Raw genomic sequence first — 19,030 nt, 5'->3', positions numbered from 1 at the left:
CCAGCAGTGCATGAGGGTTTCCCTTTCTCCATACCCTTGCCAACACTTGTTATCTTTTGCCTTTGTGATAACAGTGCTTCTGACAAGTGTGAGGGGATACTTCACTGTGGTTTTGATTTGCATTTCCCTGATGACTGGTGATGTTGAAATGCCTTTCATGTACTTGTTGGTCAACTGAATGTCTTCTTTGGAAAAAATATCTATTCAGGTCCTTTGCTCATTTTAAAATGTGACTATCTGGGATTTTGCTATTGAGTTTCTTATATATTTTGTATATTAAGCCTTTGTCAGATATATGGTTTGAAATATTTCTACCAGTCCATAGTTGGCTTTTTATTTTGTTGATTGCTTCTTTTGCAGTACAGAAACTTTTGAGTTTGATGTGGTCCCACGTTTTTATTTTTGCTTTTGCTACTGGTACTTGTGGAATAATAGCCAAAAACTTATTGCTAAGACCAATGTCAAGTAGATTTTCCTTATGTTTTCTTTTAGGAATTTCATAGTTTCAGCTCTTATATGTAAGTCTTTAAATCATTTCAAGCTAATTTTTGTGAGTGATGTAAGATAGGGACCAATTCAATCTTTGGCATGTGATTATCCAGTTTTTCCCCAAACCATCTGTTGAAGAGACTGTATTTTCTCCAGTGAGTATTGTTGGCTCCCTTATGGAGTATGAGTTGACTGTATACACATGGATTTATTTCTGGGCTCCCAGTTAAGTTTCAGTGGTGTATGTGCCTCTTTAACAACAGTTAACATACTGTTCTGATTAATACAACTTTGTAATACAGTTAGAAGTCAAGAAGTGTGATGCCTCCAGCCTTGTTTTTCTTTATCAGGATTGCTTTATCAGGACTGCTTCAGGATATTTCATGATTCCATAAGAGTTCTAGGAGTTTTTTTTTTCTATTTCTGTGAAAAATGCCATTAAAATTTGGATAAGGATTGCACTGGGTCTATAGATGGCTTTGAGGATTATGAATATGTTAACAGTATTATTTCTTCCAACTCATGAAGACAGTATATATATTTATTTATTTGTGTTTTCTTCAATGTCTTTTACCAAAGTCCTGTAGTTTTCAACACAGAGATCTTACTATTTCCTTGTTTAAATTTATTCCTAGAATGTTATTGATGCTATTGTTAACACGATTGCTTTATTTCTTTTTCAGTACTTTGTTAGTGTACAAAAATGAAACTGATGTATCCTTCAGCTTTCCTGAATATGTTTATTAGTTCTAAGAGTTTGTTGTTAGAGGCATTGAAATTTTCTACATAAAAGATCATAAAATCTGCAAATAAAGAAAGTTTTACATTTTTCCTTTCTGATTTAGATGTATTTTATTTATTCTTCTTCCTTAATTTCTCATGCTAAGACTTCCAGTACTATGTTGAGTAGGAACGGGAAGAGCAGGCATATTGCTCTTATTCCTAATGCTGTTGTTCAGACGCTCAGTCAAGTCTGACTCTTTCCGAACCCATGGACTGCAGAACGCCAGGCATCCCTGTCCTTCACCAACTACTGGAGTTTGTTCAAACTCATATCATTTGAGTCAGTGATGCCATGCAACCATCTCATCCTCTGTCCTCCACTTCTCCTTCTGCCTTCCATCTTTCCCAGCATCAGGGTCTTTTCTAATGAGTTGGGTCTTTACATCAGGTGGACAAAATATTGGAGCTTCAGCTTCAGCATCAATCCGTCTAATGAATATTCAGGATTGATTTCTTCTAGGATTGACTGGATTGATCTGCTTGCAGTCCAAGGGAATCTCAAGAGTCTTTCCCAACACCATAGCTTAAAAGCATCAATTCTTTGGCACTCAGTCATCTTTATGGGCCAACTCTCACATCCATACATGACTACTGGAAAAACCATAGCTTTGACTAGACGGACCTTTGTCAATAAAGAAATTTCTCTGCTTTTTAATATGCTATCTAGGTTGGTCATAGCTTTTCTTCCAAGGAGTAAGCGTCTTTTAATTTCATGACTGAAGTCACCATCTGAAGTGATTCTAGAGCCCAGGAAAATATAGTCTGTCACTGTTTCTACTGTTTCCCCGTCTATTTACCATGAAGTGATAGGACTGGAGGCCATGATCTTAGTTTTTTGAATCTTGAGTTTTAAGTCAGCTTTTTCACTCTCCGCATTCACTTTGATCAAGAGGCTCCTTAGTTCCTCTTCACTTTCTACCATAAGGATGGAGTCATCTGCATATCTGAGTTTATTGGTATTTCTCCTGGCAATCTTGATTCCAGCTTATGCTTAATCCAATCCAGCATTCCTCATGATGTACTCTGCATAGAAGTTAAATAAGCAGGGTGACAATATACTTGACATACTCCTTGCCCAATTTGGAACTTTGTTCCATATCCAGTTCTAACGATTGCTTCTTGACCTGCATACAAGTTTCCCAGAGGCAAGTAGGGTGCTCTGATTTTCCCATCTTTTGAAGAATTTTCCACAGCTTGTTGTGATCCACATAGTCAAAGGCTTTTGTCTAGTCAATGAAGCAGAAGTAGATGTTCTTCTGGAATTCTCTTGGTTTTTCTATGATCCAACAGATGTTGGCAATTTGATCTTTACTTCCTCTGCCTTTTCTAAGTCCAGCTTGAACGTCTGGAATTTCTTGGTTCACATACTATTGAAGTCTGGCTTGAAGGATTTTCAGCATTACTTTGCTAGCAGCTGAAATGAGTGCAATTGTATGGTAGTGTGAACATTATTTGGCATTGCATTTCTTTAGGAATGGAAAGAAAATTGACCTTTTCCAGTCCTGTGGCCACTGCTGAGTTTACCAAATTTGCTGGCATATTGAGTGCAGCACTTTCACAGCATCATCTTTTAGGATTTGAAATAGGTCAGCTGGAATTCCATTAACTCCACTAGCTTTGTTTGTAGTGATGCTTCCTAAGACCCACTTGACTTCCCACTCCAACATATCCGGCTCTAGGTTAGTGATCACACCATCATGGTAATCTAGGTCATTACGATCTTTTTTACATAGTTCTGTGTATTATTGCCACCTCTTCTTAAAGTCTTCTGCTTCTGTTAATTTCATGCCATTTCTATCCTTTATTGTGCCCATCTTTGCATGAAATGTTCCCTTGGTATCTCTAATTTTCTTGAAGAGATCTCTAGTCTTTCCCTTTTATTGTTTTCCTCTATTTCTCTGCATTGATCACTGAGAAAGGCTTTCTTATTTGTCCTTGCTACTCTTTGGAACTCTGCCTTCAGATCGATATCATTTCTTTTCTCCATTCCCTTCACTGCTCTTCTTTTCTCAGCTTTTTGTAAGGCCTCCTCAGAGAACCATTTTGCCTTTCTGCATTTCTTTTTCTTGGGGATGGCTTTGATCACCACCTCCTGTACAATGTCACAAACTACTGTCTATAGTACTTCAGGTACTTTGTCTGCTGCTGCTGCTGTGAAGTCACTTCAGTTGTGTCTGACTCACAACCCCATAGACGGCAGCCCACCAGGCTCCTCCGTTCCTAGGATTCTCCAGGCAAGAACACTGGAGTGGGTTGCCATTTCCTTCTCTGTCTGCTGCTGCTGCTGCTGCTAAGTCACTTCAGTCGTGTCCGACTCTGTGTGACCACATAGATGGCAGCCCACCAGGCTCCCCCATCCCTGAGATTCTCCAGGCAAGAACACTGGAGTGGGTTGCCATTTCCTTCTCCAATGCGTGAAAGTGAAAAGTGAAAGTGAAGTTGCTCAGTCGTGTCTGACTCTTAGCAACCCCATGGAATATAGCCCGCCAGGTTCCTCCATCTATGGGATTTTCCAGGCAAGAGTACTGGAGTGGGGTGCCATTACCTTCTCTGCCTTCTCTGTCTACCAGATCTAATTCCTTGAATCTGTTACCCCACTGCACTGGTTTCAAATTGGGAAATGTATGTTCCAATATACATTAAGGCTGTACATTGTCACCTTGCTTCTTTAACTTACATACAGAGTACATCATATGAAATACTGGAATGGGTGAAGCACCAGCTGGGATCAAGATTGCTGGGAGAAATATCATTAACCTCAGATATGCACGCAACATCACCTTTATGGCAGAAAGCCAAGAGGAACAAAAGAGCCTCTTGATCAAAGTGAAAGAGAAGAGTGAAAAAGCTGGCTTAAAATTCAACATTTGGAAAACTAAGATAGTGGCATTCCGTCCCATCACTACATGGCAAATAGGCGGAAAAACAGTGACAGACTTTATTTTCTTGGGCTCCAAAATCACTTCAGATGGTGACCGCAGCCATGAAACTAAAAGATACTTGCTCATTGGAAGAAGAGTTATGACCAACCTTGACAGCATTTAAAAGCAGAGACATTACTTTGCCAACAAAGGTCTGCCTAGTCAGAGCTATGGTTTCTCCAGTAGTCATGTATGGATGTGAGAGTCAGACTATGTGAAATAGATCACAAGTACAAGTTCGATGCACAAAACAGGGCACTCTAATCTGGTGCACTGGGACCACCCTGAGAGATGGGATGGGGAAGGAGGTGGGAGGTTATTTTGGGATGGGGGACACATGTACACCCATGGCTGATTCATGTCAATGCATGACAAAAGCCACTACAATATTGTAAAGTAATTTGCCTCCAATTAAAATAAATTAATTAAAAAAAGAAAGCTGAACGCTGAAGATTTGATGCTTTTGATGCTTTTGAAATGCAGTGTTGGAGAAGACTCTAGAGAGTCCCTTGTAATGCAAAGAGATTCAAGCAGTGCATCCTAAAGGAAATAATATTCCTTCTGAATATTCATTGGGAGGACTGATGCTGAAGCTGAAACTCCAGTACTTTGGCCACATGATGCAAGGAACTGGCTCATTTGAAAAGACCCTGATGCTGGGAAAGATTGAAGGTGGGAGGAGAAGGGGACGATGGAGGATGAGATGGTTGCATGGCATCACTGCCTCAATGGAGTGAGTTTGAGTAAGCTCCAGGAGTTGGTGATGGACAGGGAAGCCTGGTGTTCTGCAGTCCATGGGGTTGCAAAGAGTCAGACCCGACTGAGCGACTGAACTGAACTGAACTGATCTGAGCTACAGTCAGCTTCCAGTCTTGTTTTTGCTGACTCTATAGAGCTTCTCCATCTTGGACTACAAAGAACATAATCAATCTGATTTTGATATCGACCATCTGGTGATCTTTATATGTAGAGTCAGCCCTTGTATTGTTGGAAGAGGGTGTTTGCTATGACCAGTGTGTTCTCTTGGCAAAACTCTGTTAGGCTTTGCCTTGTTTAATTCTGTATTCTAAAGCCAAACTTGCCTGTTACTCCAGGTATATCTTGACTTCCTACCTTTGCATTACAATCCCCTATGATAAAAAGGACATCATTTTGTGGTGTTATTTCTAGAAAGTCTTGTAGGTCTTCAGAGAGCCATTCAACTTCAGCTTCTACAGTATTAGATGTTGAGGCATAGGCTTGGATTACTGTGATAATGAATGGTTTGCCTTGGAAATGAACAGAGTTCATTCTGTCATTTTTGTGATTGCACCCAAATACTGCATTTCATGCTCTTTTGTTGACTATGAGGGCTACTCCATTTCTTCTAAGGGATTCTTGCCCACAGTAGTAGATGTAATGGTCCTCTGAATTAAATTCACCCATTCTGGTCCATTTTTACTTCACTGAATCCTAAACTGTTACTGTTCACTCTTGTCATCTCCTGTTTGATCACTTCCAATTTAACTTGATTCAGGGACCTAATATCCCAGGTTCTTGCACAATATTGTGTACAGCATCGGACTTTACTTTTACCACCAGACACATCCACAACTGGATATTATTTTTGCTTTGGATCAGCCTCTTCATTTCTTCTGGAGCTATTTCTCTGCACTTCTCCAGTAGCATATTGGGCACCTACCAACCTGAGGAGTTCATCTTTCACTATCAAATCTTTCCACCTTTTAATACTGTTCAAGTATGCATTTTCATACTTGTTCCTGATATTAGAGGAAAAGCTTTCAACCTTTTACTGTTGATGATGTTAGCTCTGGACTTGTTATGTATGCTGTTTGTTATGTTGAGGTATGTTCCTTCTAGATCGAATTTGTTGAAGGTTTTTATCATTAAAGGTTTTTTGAATTTTATCAAGTGTTTCTTTCTGTATCTATGAAGATGATTATATAATTTTTATCTTTCATTCTTTTAATGTAATGTATCACACTATTTGACTTTGTATGTTGAAACATCCTTGTGCTTTAGGGAATACAGTATATAATTCCTTTAATATGATTCTGAATTCAATTTGCTAGTATTTTGCTGAAAAATGTTTCATCTAGGATATTTGTCTCGAGTTTTCTTATAGTCCTGTATCTGACTTTGATATCAAGGCAAGGTAATGTTGTCCTCATATTATGAGCATGGAAGTGTTTCCTCCTCTTAAATTCTTTGGAATAATTTGATAAGGACAGGTATTAATTTTTCTTTAAATGTATGGTGTAATTCATCCATACAACACCTTGTTCCAGACTTGTTTTTGTTGAGAGGGTTTTGATTACTGATACAATTTTTTCACTTATTATTAGCCCAATAAGATTTTCTATTTATTCATGATCCAGCTATCTGGTTTGTTGGTGTATAATTGTTCATAGTAGTTTCTCATAATCCTTTGTGTCTCTATTGTATTATTTATAATATTTTCTCTTTTATTTCTGATTTTATTTAGTTTTTTTCTCTGTTTTTCTTGGTTAATCTACCTAAGTTTGTCAAAAACCAACTCTTAGTTTAATTGATCTTTTCTACTGTTTTTCTATTCTCCATTTATGTCTGCTCTGACAATTGATTTCCTCTTCTTCTTTTTAAATTCTGCTGCCTCAGACTTTGTTCTTCCTTTCCAAGTTCCTTTACAAATAAAGCTATACAGTGTTTGAGATCTTTATTTTTCTTAATTTAGGAATTTATAGTTATTTATTAGTTATAGCTAGTTCTCTCAGAATTGCCTTTGCTGCACCCCATAAGTTTTGGTATGTTTTGTTTCCATTGTAAGATATTTTTGTATTCCCCTTTAATTTTTGACCCATTGGCTGCTTAGGAGTGTGTTGCTTAATTTTCACATATTTTTGAATTTTCCAATTTTTCTGTTTTTATTGATCTCTAGTTTCAGATTGTCTTATTTCATTTGAATATTTTTGCCTCCTTCGTTGAAGATTAACTGACTGTAGGTGTGTGGGTTTATTTTGAGGTTCTTTATTCTTTTCCATTTGCCTATATCCCTGTTTTTGTGCCAATACCATGATGTTTTGACAACTAAAGTTTTGTAGTATTATCTGAAGTCTGGCAGCACTATGCCTCCAGTTCTTCTTCCTCAGAGTTGCTTTGACAATTTTGTCTTTTGTGGCTCCATATAGCTTTATGAATTATTTGTTTTAGTTCTGTGAAAAATGTTATGGGTAAATTGATAGAGATTTCACTAAATCTGTTTATTTCTTTGGGTTATATGAACATTTTAACAATATCAATCCTTCCAATAGAAGAGAAATGGATAACTTTCCATATTTTTGAATCATCTTCAATTTCTTTTATCTATGTCTTAACAGATTTCACCGTATAGGTCTTTCATCTTCTTGGTTAGAAGTATTTTACTAAGTATTTTACTATTTTATGTGATTTTATATGGGATTTTAAAAACTTTCTTTTTCTGGTATTTCACTGTTAGTGTAAAGAAATGCAGTAGATTTCTATATATTAATCTTGTATCCTGCAACCTTGCTGAATTCATTTATCAGTTTTAATAGTTTTTGTGTGAAGTGTTTAGGGTTTTCTATATAGAGACTCATGTCATGTGCATAATGACTATTTAACCTCTTCCCTTCCAATTTGGATACGCTTTATTTCTTTTTCTTGTCTGATTGCTGTAACCGAGTCATCCAAAACAATGGTGAATATAAGTAGTGAGAGGGGGCTTCCTTGCTTGTTTTAGAATGTAACAGGAAGAGTTTCCTCTTTTTGTTGGTAAGTACAGTGTTGGCTGTGGGTTAGTCATAAACGGCTCTTATTATGTTGAGATATGTTCCCTTTATACCCACTGTGGTGAGAGGATTTTATCAAAAGTGAATGCTGAATTTTATCAGATGCTTTTCTGTGTCTATTGAGATGATCATGTGGTTTTTGTCTTTTCCTTTTCTAATGTGATGCATCACATTGCTTGATTTGAGCATGTTGAAACACTCTTATGACCCTGGTATTTGTCCAGCTTGATCATGGTGTATGATTCTTTTCAAGTATGCTGCTAAGTCACTTCAGTCGTGTCCGACTATGTGTGAACCTGTAGACGGCAGCCCACCAGGCTCCCCCATCCCTGAGATTCTCCAGGCAAGAAAAATGGAGTGGGTTGCCATTTCCTTCTCCAATGCATGAAAGTGAAAAGCGAAAGTGAAGTTGCTCAGTCATGTTCGACTCTTTAGTGACCCCATGGACTGCAGCCTGCCAGGCTCCTCTGTCCATGGGATGTTCTAGGCAAGAGTACTGGAGTGGGGTGCCATTGCCTTCTCCGAGTGATCCCTCATCTTTAATTTTTTGCAACTGTTTAAGAAGGATGCATATAAATTCTTATTTTTATATTTGGTGGAATTCCCCAAAGACCCATCTGGTCCTGGACTTTTGTTTGTAGTAAGTTCTTTTTTTTCTATTACAAATTCTATTTCACTTCTAGTGATCAATCTTTTTCAAAGATTTGTTTCTTCTTAACACAGTTTTGGAAGGTTGTATGTTTCTAGATACTTGTTTATTTCTTCTAGGTTGTCCAATTTGTTGGCATATAACTGTTCATAGCATAATGTTATTTTTGTTTGTTTGTTTTTCTGTGGTATTTGTAGTTATTTTTCCTCTTTCATTTCTTTTTTTGATTATTTGGGTCTTATCTCTCTTTTTGATGGTGAACGTGGCTAGAGATTTGTTGACTTTGTTTTAAAAAAAAAACCCAGCTCTTAGTTTTATTTATCTTTTCTATAATTTTTATCTCAATTTTATCTTTCTGATATTTATTATTTCCTTCATACTATTGACTTTTTTTGTTCTTCTTTTTATAATTCTTTCAGGTGACAGTTTAGGTTGTTTATTTAAGGTTTTCTTGTTTCTTGAAGACAGCCTGTATCACTATGAATTTCCCCATTAGTACAGGTTTTGCTATATCCCCTAGATTTTGTAAGACTATGTTTTCACTGTTGTTTGTCTTGACTGATTTCCTGTTTCATTTTACCATTGATCCATTGGTTTTTTCATAGTGTGTTATTTAATCTCCATATTGTTTTTTTTTTTCTTCTTCCTCTTTTCTTTCTATGGTTCATGTCTAGTTTCTTACCACTGTGGTCAGAAAAGATGTTTGAAATAACTTTTACCCTTTTAAATTTGTTGAAACTTGCTTTGTGTCTTAGTATGTGGTCTGTCCTAGAGAATGTCCCACGTACACTTGGAAAGAATGTGTATTCTGGGTTTTTTGGATGCCGTTTCCTGTAGATATCAATTAAGTCCAGCTGTAAATCTATTGTGTCATTTAGGAGCTCTGTTGCTCAACTAACTTTCTGTCTAGAAGACAGGTCTTCTGATGTCAGTGCAGTGTTTAAGTATCCCACTATCATTGTATTCTTGTTACCTTTTCCTTTTATGTCTATTATTATTTGCTCTGTATTAACATTATTTACATTTAGGTGCTCCTACATAGGCATATATGTTCAATTCAGTCACTCTGTTGTGTCTGACTCTTTGTGACCTCATGGACTGCAGCACGCCAGGCCTCCCTGTCCATCACCACCTCCCGGGCTTACTCAAACTCAAGTCCATTCAGTCGGTGGTGCCATCCAACCATCTCATCCTCTGTTTCCCCCTTCTCCTCCTGTCCTTAATCTTTCCCAGCATCAGTGTCTTTTCCAAAGAGTCAATTCTTTGCATCAGGTGGCCAAAGTATTGGAGTTTCAGCCTCACCATTATTCCTTCCAATGAATATTCAGGACTGATCTCCTTTAGGATGGACTGGTCAGATCTCCTTGCAATCCAAGGGACTCTCAAGAGTCTTCTCCAACACCACAGTTCAAAAGCACCAATTCTTTGGTGCTCAGCTTTCTTTATAGTCCAACTCTCACATACATACATGACTAATGGAAAAACCATAGCTTTGACTAGACAGACCTTTGTTGACAAATATTTCAATGAGTCTAATATCTTCTTGTATGGATCCCTTTATTAGTATCTAATGTCATTCTTTGTCCTTTGTTATTCACAGTCTATTTTGTCTGATATGAGTATTGCTATCTTTGGCTTTGTGTTGCTTTCATTCTCATGAGACATCTTTTCTCAGCCCCTCATTTATCAATATAGCATCTTTAACCCTAAAGTGAGTCTCCTGTAACAACATATTATAGATACTCGTTTTTGTTTTTTTTTAATACAACCTTTGAATCAATGTCTTTTGATTGGAGCATTTAGTCCATTCACATTTAAACCAATTACTTATAAGATGTATTTATTGTCATTTTAAACCTTATTTTCTACTTGATTTTTCAGTTCTCTTTGTTTCTTTCCTTTTGTGGTTTGATGATTTTCTCTTGAATTAACTTGAGTTTCTTTCCTCTTGGAGTTTTGTGAATCTGTTGAATGTTTTTGATTTGTGATCACTCTGGCTTTCAAGTACGATAATCCAGAATTGTATCTGCTTGCATTAGACTGATAGTTGTATAAGTTCAGGCATATTCTAAAAAGAAAAAATCTAGTCTTTACTTCCTTCTTCTGCATTTTGTGATTTTTATATCCTATTTTACAGTATGATGTTTGTCTTTTTGCTGTTAACTGTAGTCATAGTTGTTTTAATAAAATATTTATTGTTTTAAATCTATGTACTAGTTTCTTTAAGGGATGTTTAATCCTTTTTTTTTTAATTGGCCTATCCTATTGTGGTTTTACTCTTTCTTACATATTCTTGCTTCTTTTCTATTTAGAGAAGATCTTCAATATTTTTTAGGAAAGACTTAGTGCTGTATTCTTATAGTTTTTGCTTGTCTGAGAAATTCTTTGTTTCTCATTCTAAATGATAATCTTAATGGGGAGAGTATCCTAGGTTGCAAGTTTTCCCCTTTCAGAACTCTGAATATATATTGCAAAATATATATTCTGGTTTGCAAATTTTCTGTAGAGAAATCAACCTGTGGGGGTTCCCTTGAAACTGACTCTTTGTTTTTCTTTTCCTTACTTTTGAATCCTATTTAACTTTTTTCATTTTAATTATGGTATATTTTGGTGTAGGTCTACTGGGTTCATCTTGTTCAGGACTCTCTATACTTCCTATACCTGGATATCTGTTTCCATCTTTAGGTTTGGAAAATGTTCAGCCATAATTTCTTCAAATACATTTTCGATCCTCTTCTTTTTTCCCTTCTGGGATCCTTATTGTGTGTAGGCTGGCATGCTTTAAATGATTCCACAGATCTCATATGCTGCTTTCTTTTTTTCCGTCCATTTGTCTTTCTATCTGTTGTTCTGATGGTGTTATTTCCATTATTCTATCTTCCAGATCACTTATTTGTTCTTCTGCATTATTTAGTCTGCTTTCAGTTCTATTTTTCTCTTAGCAGTTGAGTTGTCTAATTTTGATTGTTTCCCTATAGTTTCCAGTTCCTTGTTACAGTGACCTGAATTTCTATTGAAAGTCTTTCTTAATTCCTTTAACATTTTTATTACTTTTTTCAACTCAAGATCTAGTATACTGAAGAGGTCTGTTTCATTGATTATTTATAGGGGATTTTGCTTGTTCTGTTTGTTGAGAGTAGTTCCTTTGCTTCTTCATTTTACTTACACTTCTGTGACTCTACAAATTTAGAAGAAATAGTTACTACTGTGGTCTTGAGGGCTGTTTTTATGTGGGAGCATCTCTATATAGACAATGTGAGCCTAATATCTTTGTCTTAATAGCTGTCTCTGTTATGGATGCCAGTCACATCTTCACCCAGAGTGTGCTGGCTGTAATCCCCTTGATAGAGGTTATGACTGGTGTTGTGTAGAGATCCTGCACTGGATGTTGGGCAGCACCTCCTCTTCTCTCTGTGACTGTCACAGCCTTGTTGGGGATTGGGTCTTCTTCCCAGTTGTTGCAGCAGAAGCCCTGATGTTTGTGTGTGAGAAGGCTCTGCTGCTCTTGAGTTTGTGCTCTGTAGCAAGGAGATGAGTGCTGAAGCAAGAGAAGCTCGTATGGTCACAGCGAATGTATGCACCACCTCGCAGGCATCCAAGATTCTGTTTAGAAGCAGCCCATGCTGCATTCCTTTCTCTGTTGTGTTTGCCCCTGACCTAGTGTAAGGCAGGCCCTGAGGATCAGGGCATTGTGGCTACAGAAACTGAAGTGGTTGAGCTGCCACCTGAGACCTGAGCTGCCTCTGTAGTAGGGCTCTCCCAGGGCCTGTCCCCCCAGATTCTAGCTTCAGGCTTTGTGTGCGCTGGGTGGAACTGGAGCACTTCTGCTGGGAAAGGAACCAGTGCAAGCTTCTCCCTAGGGCCTGTCCACTGGAGACATGTGATACTGCGGATTATGTCCCTCACCTGATGTGCACGCCAACAAAGTCTGCTGCTGCAGGACCTCCTGACCCCCACATGTCCCTGATGTGACAGCGCTGATTATGGGCTCAGATATCATCCTCTTCCCCATAGTGTGTGTACTCACAAAGCCTACCAATGGAGCTGTGCCCTGCCATGAGCAGACTAACAGTGGGCTTTCTAATGGTAAATCCACACCCTGCCATGTGTGTGCCAACAACAGGCTCTGCTCCCCAGTTGTTGCAGTAGAACCCTGAAGGTTGCATTTGAGAAGGCTCTTAAGTTTGTGCTCTGTCCCAAGGAGGTGAGTGCCAAAACAACAGAGACCCACGTAGTCACTCTGAACCTATGCACCATTTATGCAGGCATCCACGGTTCTGCTCAGAAGCAGTTCAGGTCACATCCCTTTCTCTGTTGTGCTTGTCCCTGACCTAATGTAAGCCTGGCCTGGAGGTTAGGCCTGCACTACACTCCTGCCCTCTGGGCTGTTTCTGCATATCTAGGCTGAGTCCTTTCCCAGGATCCATCCACATAAGCCCAAGTTTCAGCAGCTGTCCACTCAATGTACCAGCAGCTCCACCTGAAGGACATTTAAGGTTAGGAAGTGCACTGAGGTGGCAGCCATCAGAGCCAGTCTCTCTCTGTCCTGACAGCTAACAAGCCAGCACATGCAGACCTCCTCACGGGCAGAGTCCAGGCCCCTCCAGATCCCCTATCTAGCCAAATGGACCTCCCAGCCAGTGAAGGGGGTTCACAAGGGGAGGGGTCGTCTGTAAGGGTTTTTCTTCTTTCACAGCTCCCTCCCAGGGGCGCTGGTCCTGTTCCAATGCCTTTTTGTTACCCTACCAGTTGTGTGGGGATCTTTCTTGCAGCTTTGGCTGTGTAAGAGGTCTTCTGCTAGTTTTCAATGACAATTTTACCACATGTAGATGTCTTTTTGATGTGTTTTGGAAGATGGTAAGCTGCATATCCTTCTAATTCACTCTCTTAACCTCCCACTTTGGAGTTTCTCTCATATCTTTAGATAAGTATGAAAATCAGCTTGTACTCCTGTAGTGTCTGGCCACTGAATAGTGCAAAGAGACATCTAAAGGGTGTTACTTGGCAGAAAGATGTCAGTTGTTGCTTGACATTGACATAGTCCAATATAATATTCTGGCTGAGGGGCCAACTTTGCTTATCAGGCGAAATGATACAGACAGATTGCATTTTAGTCTTCAAACACAAGTTGCAAATGACTGTGTAATCAGATAACTACATGGAATGATTGAGCACATAACTCAGTTGAAGAAAAATAAACATGTGATTTAAATAAAATGAGCAAACTTTAAATCATTGCCAAATAATTTAAGAAATAAACTCCACAAATCATAAAAAAATGAATAATATGCAGTTAAAGCCTCCTCTCAAATAGTTTTTATTCCCATCTTGAAAATCAAAGCTTCAAGCACAGAATTCCACCCTAATTGAATTTGGCTATTCCTAAGAAAGTCATTTGTTTGTTTCCTTAGATTTTCCATTTATGAAGAAATATTTGCATTATAAGTGAGCATTGCAAAGATTATTTGTGTAAGATAGCATTAACATAGTGTTCAGAATGACATTTTCAAGTACAAAGATAAATATGAATGTTATCAAAGCCACATAGTCTTTGCAAGTCCTGTGCTGCCCTAATGGGAGGACCCTCATTCAGATGCTAGAAGATTTCTTTAAACTTGGCCTTCTATGATCAGCGTAGGTCTCAGGAAACTGATGATTTAAATTCTTAATTTATGTCATTAGCTAATATCAACATAAAATTTGAGAGGCCTCAAGCTACACATGATCTTAGTTAAACATCTTTCTTCTTTTCCATTAAGCTTAGTGTCATTCTCAGACCAAATCTTTAACTTAAATGAGAAACCTTAATGGCCTATGAAGAAAATCTATAACAGCAAATCGTATCCAAATATGAAAGCATTACATATTTATGACTAAATGTTTAATAAATGATGAACCATTTAATTGAGAGCAATGCCATTATGTGGACATTATAAACTTTTCTCATAAATCTGTAACTGAAATATCTCTATTTTATCATTTTCAAATCTTAGAAGCAACTCACATAGGCAAAAGCAACGGGCTTGAATGGGTTTTGGAGAATGTAACAATCAGTTTAAACAGGTAGCTATTTTTACACATTGGGTGATTATAGTTTATTCTCTTATAGTTTTTAGAGTAAGAAGAACCGTCTCTGCTTTCATTAACTTTAAATGTCACGTTAAGAATGTATAATCAAACCCTGAAGGGGAAAAATTATGAACCATATGGAGGGTGGGGAAAATTGCTTAGGTTAAGTACTGCTTCCAGACTTTTCCAGTGACTACCTGCATGACCTCAGGTTAAGCCCTTCACTGCTGTGGGTAGAAGCTCCATCTTTAAAATCTGGAGGTTTGCTTAGATCTACTTTGAAGTCACTTTCAGTTCCCAAAATATCTGATGGCTTAAATTCTGTATAGTCATGATATACTGTGAGCAGTCAACAGGGTAACATATTTCAGTTACGAATTTTGATTTCAAAACTACTTACAGTTAGTGTTGGTGGTCCTGGTGGTCCCATATCTCCCTAAAGGATGAAAGAAAAGCTGCAATTACCGATAGTCCCTTCTTGCCCACATATGTACAAATTTTAAGAATGGATCAAAGCAATATTTAGATAAATCTGGATGGAAAGAAAAGTAGAATTTTACCTTGATAAAAGTGTCTTCACAAAGAAAAATTTATCACATGCTAATCACCTTGTGCAGCCCCATGCTTTCTGCAGCAGCAGAACTTGTTTTGAAAAGCTAAAATAATCTAATTTCTATTCTTTTGTCTACTAATCCAAAATTAGAAAGAGTATCTCTTCAAATATGGTTACTTGCCAATGGAGCAGCTGGGAAATGTCACAATGACAGATTATATTTCTGACAAAGTTAGCACAGTAATAATAAGTGGGTCAGCAAAAATAATAAGTGGGTCTCCCCACTTCATGCCTTCAGCAGCCCCATTGCCTCTTTTAAAGCTTTGCTGAACTGGCCTTGCACTTGAGAACACTTGTAAGAGGTTTTGCCTATAGTCATGAAATTTTAAATACTAACGTTGCTTTGCTGACAATTACATGAATACAAATTACTAGGTAGGTATATTGAAAAACTATTCAAAATCTAAAGAATATGGTTAATCTAAATGTTTATTATTTTTCAACTTATAAATATGTCACCTATATGCTTTATTGTATCACCGTATATATTTACTTCATGGGAACTCTTGGTCATTAAGATCAAGCATCACAGAGAGAGGTAAGACAGGGGTAGAGAATTAAGAGGTACCAACCACTATGCACAGAGTAAATAAGCTACAAAGACATACTGTACAACACAAGGAAGATAGCCAGTATTTTATAACAGCTTTAAATGGAATATAAGCTATACAATTTTTGAATCACTATGCTGATTCAAAATGAATCACTATGCTGATTAGCATTCCTGAAACTAATAAAATACTGCAAACTAAACTATACTTCAATTGAAAAAAAAAAAAAAGGGCTTTCCTGGTGGCTCAGAAGGTAAAGAATCCACCTGCAATGCAGGAAACCCTGGTTCAGTCTCTGGGTTGGGAAGATCCCCTGAAGAAGGCAATGGCAACCCACTTCAGTATTCTTGCCTGGAGAATCTCATGGACAGAGGAGTCTCATGGGCTACAGTCCATGGGGTAGCCAAGAGTTGGACACAACTGAGCAACTAACATTTTCACTTTTTCAATAAAAAGTGAATACCTTTTAAAAAGGTAAGTCTTAGAATGTTAAATTTGACAATTAGAGACCTTCTATCTCATCAAATTCCCTCATTTTATAGATAAATATACTGAACCCCAGAGTGCTGATGGTGAATTAAATAAAGTTATCACATAAGGAAAAAAAAATCAAGTATCACTGCCTTAACCCCTCTTCAAATGGACATTATGGAACCAACACTGGGTGGCAGGGGGCACCGGATATTGTATTCTTATGTGGGAGTATCTCTACAACATTCTCTTTTCTCATTTAACAAAATCACCTGAAAAGTGAACACTTAGCCTTGTGTAATCATTATATTGGGAACAACTGAATACAAATAACCAATAGTTGTTAAAAAAACATTGATGAAATTTAAATCAGTCATCGGGGACCAATCTGCAGGCAACTTTCTTGAGAAGGTAAATACTAGAGACAAAGATTTCCAAGTAGGTTGAGAATGAAGAACAAAATACAGAGCAAAATGCCCGTGTGTTCAATTGTCAGCAAACTAGGATCACCCAGTGACCTCACTCCAAACAACTCTTGCTTTCACTATCTCATAATTTTCTTTTCAAGGTCCCTGCTGATGGGCACCTATAAAATGACATGAGAAAATGTGGCAGGAAGAAGGGCATTCAGATTAAGACTGAGATGCACCGTTATCCTTTTTCCCCACAAAGGCCACCTGCTTCACCATGGCAGCATCTCAGCGCTACTGGCGAAGTTCCCCAGTGCAGGACATCGGTGCAAATCTGTGACGGAATGAATACCTAACGGTGCCGAGGGAGAAAAAAGGGAAATCTTATAAACGCAAATTACTGTTGACTAGCAATTGTGCATTTAGTCTCTTCAAACTAATTGAATGAACCAAAAGGCTTTTCTTGTTTAGTTTAGTTTTTTTTTTTTTTTAAACATAATAGCCTTTGGTTAATTTTAACAAAATTACATTTTGGCTGTTAAACAGGATCAGTGAAAAGTCACTGCGTAGGTTCTCAGGGTTTTCTTGAGAAAAGACCAGGTAAATACTGTACCTTTTCTCCTTTTGGGCCAGGTGGACCACGAGGACCCAAGTCACCTTTCACACCCTGCACAAAGAACACAATCGATGTGATTTCTACACACAGTTCACAGAAAGCTTCAATTTCTAACAAGTCACTAGTTGAAATTTAAAATCATAATTTACTGTACTCCCAAATCCCATTCTTCAGTGCGTGGTATAGGAAAACTGGCAGTAAAATGATATACAACATCTGCGCTGTGATGGGTACAGACACATTAGGTCAGTGCGAGGCCGCAATACTGCATATTACTGAAACTTTGCTTCTTGCTAAAATTACATTAATTCACCATCTGGGAGAGCATCATCTAAAGATCTATATGAGCTTTTAAGTATCCACTTTGGCTTAAATTTGTCAGTCTTGTAAATACCTCTGATTTAGCATTGATTTGGCCTTTTTGAAGCTTGCCCTTAAAAGTCAAGGTTTAAATCAAAAACATTTTTTGTTGTCTCTATAGAGAAATCTAACTGGAGGGGAAAAGAGAGGAAGAATACATTGTTTTCCTATCCCTCATAAATTTGGAGCTAAAATGCAGTCTCTCTCCTGTTTTAAAGCCTGGTTTGTTTCTCTAATTATTATTTCTTTTTTTTACCTGGATTTATAAAGACAGCATGGCAACCCACTCCAGTACGCTTGCCTGGAAAACCCCATGGATGGAGGAGCCTGGTAGGCTGCAGTCCATGGGGTCGCGAAGAGTCTGACACAACTGAGCGATTTTACTTTCACTTTTCACTTTAACGCATTGGAGAAGGAAATGGCAACCCACTCCAGTGTTCTTGCCTGGAGAATCCCAGGGACAGCAGAGCCTGGTGGGCTGCCGTCTATGGGATCGCACGGTCGGACACGACTGAAGCGACTTAGCAGCAGCAGCAGCAGCATAAAGACAGCAGTTGAAACTATATAAGACATATCTGATAAACATATTCATGAGTCTTCTGGACTGTTGGGTGTTTTAGTGGGTATGTGGTTGATCTGATTCAGAATTTGACAGCTGTCAGGAACACCACAATAGATTTCACTGGAGATCAGTGCTACAGCTGAATGTTTTCAGTGTAAACAGGAAGAAAAGACAGACATGTCCTATGTGGTAAACAGGAAAAATACTTTTCTTAACACACTGGATGAGGGAAGAACAATAACAGAAAAAATATTCTGAAGCCACACAATGCACAGTAAATCCAGGCATCTTACTGTTCCCAATTGAGGAATCCAGCTCTTACTGCTCTGACATTTTACAGTGAATAAATAATGCCAAATGCTACCACTTGTAGCTACCCAATATAGAAGCTGATGATGAATTTAAAGGAATAGAAGAAAACCAGATATTTAAAATAATCTTGTTAAAATTTGTTATCTCGTGAAAACTGCAGTCTTATACTTATAAGAAAAAAATTTAATAGATGAAAATACCTAATTGGTTAAAAAAGAAAAAATCAAAACACCTTTGTGATTGCATAAACTCCTTCGTGGATAAAATTCATAGCTATGCTTTCTTCCTTTATTACCTCTGGGTATTTATAAAACAAAGATGAGTGAAGAATTAAATTATAATTGAAAGGTGATATTCTCTTATTATTTGAAATATCCATTCCTTCCCATATCAAGCGACACATACTGTTTATACATGTCTCTGGAGTAAAACTTGG

At 37.8% G+C, this 19,030-nt stretch overlaps 1 long non-coding RNA gene across 1 annotated transcript in view; it reads right to left on the bottom strand.

The window, feature by feature from the left end:
* LOC108637541 overlaps positions 1 to 19,030 on the bottom strand; it is a 123,836-nt gene that overhangs the window by 92,529 nt on the left and 12,277 nt on the right. Inside the window, exons 2-3 of the long non-coding RNA XR_001919179.1 lie at positions 17,358 to 17,411; positions 15,100 to 15,135 (exon numbers count right to left, since the gene is read on the bottom strand). This is a non-coding gene — a long non-coding RNA (uncharacterized LOC108637541). The remainder of the gene's footprint in view (positions 1 to 15,099; positions 15,136 to 17,357; positions 17,412 to 19,030) is intronic.

The sequence above is a fragment of the Capra hircus genome, chromosome 14, assembly GCF_001704415.2.
Source record: "Capra hircus breed San Clemente chromosome 14, ASM170441v1, whole genome shotgun sequence".
Lineage (NCBI taxonomy): Eukaryota > Metazoa > Chordata > Mammalia > Artiodactyla > Bovidae > Capra > Capra hircus.
The sequence above is the reverse complement of the archived record's forward strand: the minus strand, read 5'-3'. Positions and strand labels throughout refer to the sequence as shown.